Below are 2,505 nucleotides of genomic sequence, written 5' to 3'. Positions count from 1 at the left end.
CCCCCCGCGCGGGGGGGGGGGGGGGGGGGGGGGGGAGGGTGCACCCCTTACTCTAGCCCCTGGGCTTCCCCCCCACAGAGGAGCCCCGGTCCCCTCGTCACCATCCCTGTCGCATGCAGTGCTGCCCCTTCCCCACGTCCCCTGAAAGTTTCACCTGCGCACCTACTGCGTCCTCGACTCAAGAAAAATAAACCTCTCCATCTCTCAGCTTAAAACAAAACAAACCAAAACTCTTCCCAACTAATCCTCACTGTTTGCACAACTACGAACCACAGGATGACCACCGCTATCACCCGCCCCCAGGTCTCTCCTGGATGGGAATCCCCTTCCCCACTCAGACCCCTACCTCTCTGGCCCAAGGTTCTCAGCCTCAATCACACCTTGAAATCACCGAAGGACCTTAGAGATCAGGATCCCGGTGCCCCACCTGAGCCCCAACTCCGATTTCTTTAGTCTGGGGGATGGCCCTGAGCATCTAGGTTTTTAAAAGTTCCCCTAGGGGATTCTCTTGGGCACTCAGCACCTCAGCCTGGTTGAGAAGAATGCCCCCAGCCCCATCCCATCCACTCCACAGCCCCCACTGTCTCCCCTGGACCACCTCCCATCCCTACAGCCACTTGGACTCCAGGAAAGTACCCCCCACCCCCCACTCTCTTGCTTAAAGAAGTCTTCCGAGCCTGGCCCCCACTGTCTCTACAACTTAGGCAAACCCATCACAGCCATCACTTTCTCCTCCTCCATTAAGAAAAATCTCCTCCATGAGCTCCACCGAGGAGTACTCACAGGAATCCCGCACCCCCCAGACCCCCAGTCCCTCTCCATTCAGAAATGTCTCAGTGTTTGGCCTGAACTCCCACTGCTGTCCAGGGGACCCCCCCAGCTCTGCCCAGCATGTTCCCCACCCCACTCCTCTGTCCTTCCACCATCTCCCAGCGCCCCAAATCCCCTGCCTATAGCCATCGCTCCCTGTTATCTTCATCACACCAATGAGCCCCCCAACTCTGCATCTCCCCAGCTCACTTGGACGCCCTCCTCTCTCCAACTCACAGGAACCTCCCTCCTTCCCCCTTCCATGACCTCCCTCGCATCATCAAGAATCCCCTTCCTCCACGACTCTACTCAGGAAAATTTCCTGGATGAGTCCTTACCAACTTCCCTTCCTGGGAACCCCCCCACTCCCTTACTCTTTCAGCTGTTCAGGAACAATGTCTCTAGAGCTACTTTCTNTCAGTGCCCCTGAGAAAAATTTCATCCACGAGGCTACAACTCTCTTTTAGTCACAGATAACTGTCCACCCTGCACCCCATGTCTGTCCATTCCCCTCTCGCACAGCACCCCCACCACCACACCCCCTGCCGTGCCCTTTCCACCCCAGCCCTCCCTTCCAGGCACACAACGCTAACCCGCTTACACCACTCACTGTTTCCTAGACTTCTTCCCCAAACCCCCAGTTACAGTTAAGAGCCTGGAAGCCAAAAGGAGAAAGAAAAAAAAAACAACCCTGGGTCCTAGCATCAGGGTGACCTTGGCCTTTTCCACCCCCATCAGCTGGCCCTGCCTGGGTACGCTCTTAGGAGGGGCTGCTGAAAAAGGTTGTCTATGGGGGGTGTCTCCATGGCAACTGGGCCTAGTGCCCCACACGAGTGTTCCCTCCCCCACCTCCACTCGCCTGCCCACACGCAGCCCCTACTGTCCCCATTCATCAGCCCGCTGGACACCGATCTCCCCCAGCCCGTCCTGGGTCCTGGCCCCTTCCTCCTTCCTCTCCCGACTGATGCCAAGTTTCCTCCCATCTTAGCTCCTGGCTTCCTCTCCCCAGTAGGTGCCCCTCACCACCAGCACCACCAGCTCAACTGTCCTGGCAAATCTCTGCTTCCACCCGGGGTGAGCCCATGACCCCGAGGTGTACCCTTCTGCCTGCTGAGCCCCCCACGACCCAGGATAAGCAGAGGATGGAAGTGGGGTAAGTGAGGGAAATTCTCCGGTCAAAAAAGATTTGAAGATCTTTTCATTTTGTCGATTTGAGGGGCAATCTGTTTGGTTTTAGGGACTCTTCCTTTAGTCCATCTGTCAGTGGCAGTCAAGGAGGAGGGAGCAGGGGACCCCCAATTCTAAAGCTTCCGGATATGAGAGGGGTCACCAGCCCTTCTCCCTCTGAAGGGGCTGGCTCCTTCCTCCAGAATGAGGGGGGTCACAGAACCTTCCTTCTACATCCACCCACCTCCGATTAATAAAAAGATCTGTCTCACCTCTGTTAACGATAGGTCAACTCTCCGATGCACTGGGGAGGGGGACGATGAGCCCCCCTGCCTGCACCCCCCCCAGAAAAACCCTGGTGGCTGCCAGTTCTCACTGCTCCCCCTCCCCCAGCAGCGAGGGACCCAGGCGTCCGACCTGGTGGGGGGTGGAGATGGGTGCTGAGGTGGGAGGGGAGGGTGAGGGGCCGCTCTGAGCTCGGGCCCCAAGGGAGTGGGGGTCGGGATGGAAAAAAAGAAAAAGGTGAGG

General features: G+C 57.7%; 1 long non-coding RNA gene across 1 annotated transcript in view; it reads left to right on the top strand.

The window, feature by feature from the left end:
• The first annotated feature begins 1,704 nt into the window (after positions 1–1,704).
• The window catches only part of LOC144225807 (uncharacterized), an 11,757-nt gene continuing 10,956 nt past the window's right edge, over positions 1,705–2,505 (top strand). Inside the window, exon 1 of the long non-coding RNA XR_013333396.1 lies at positions 1,705–1,963. This is a non-coding gene — a long non-coding RNA (uncharacterized LOC144225807). The remainder of the gene's footprint in view (positions 1,964–2,505) is intronic.

Source organism: Crocuta crocuta, unplaced genomic scaffold, assembly GCF_008692635.1.
Source record: "Crocuta crocuta isolate KB4526 unplaced genomic scaffold, BGI_CrCroc_1.0 scaffold142, whole genome shotgun sequence".
Taxonomy (NCBI): domain Eukaryota; kingdom Metazoa; phylum Chordata; class Mammalia; order Carnivora; family Hyaenidae; genus Crocuta; species Crocuta crocuta.
This window is presented reverse-complemented; position numbering and strand designations above follow the sequence as displayed.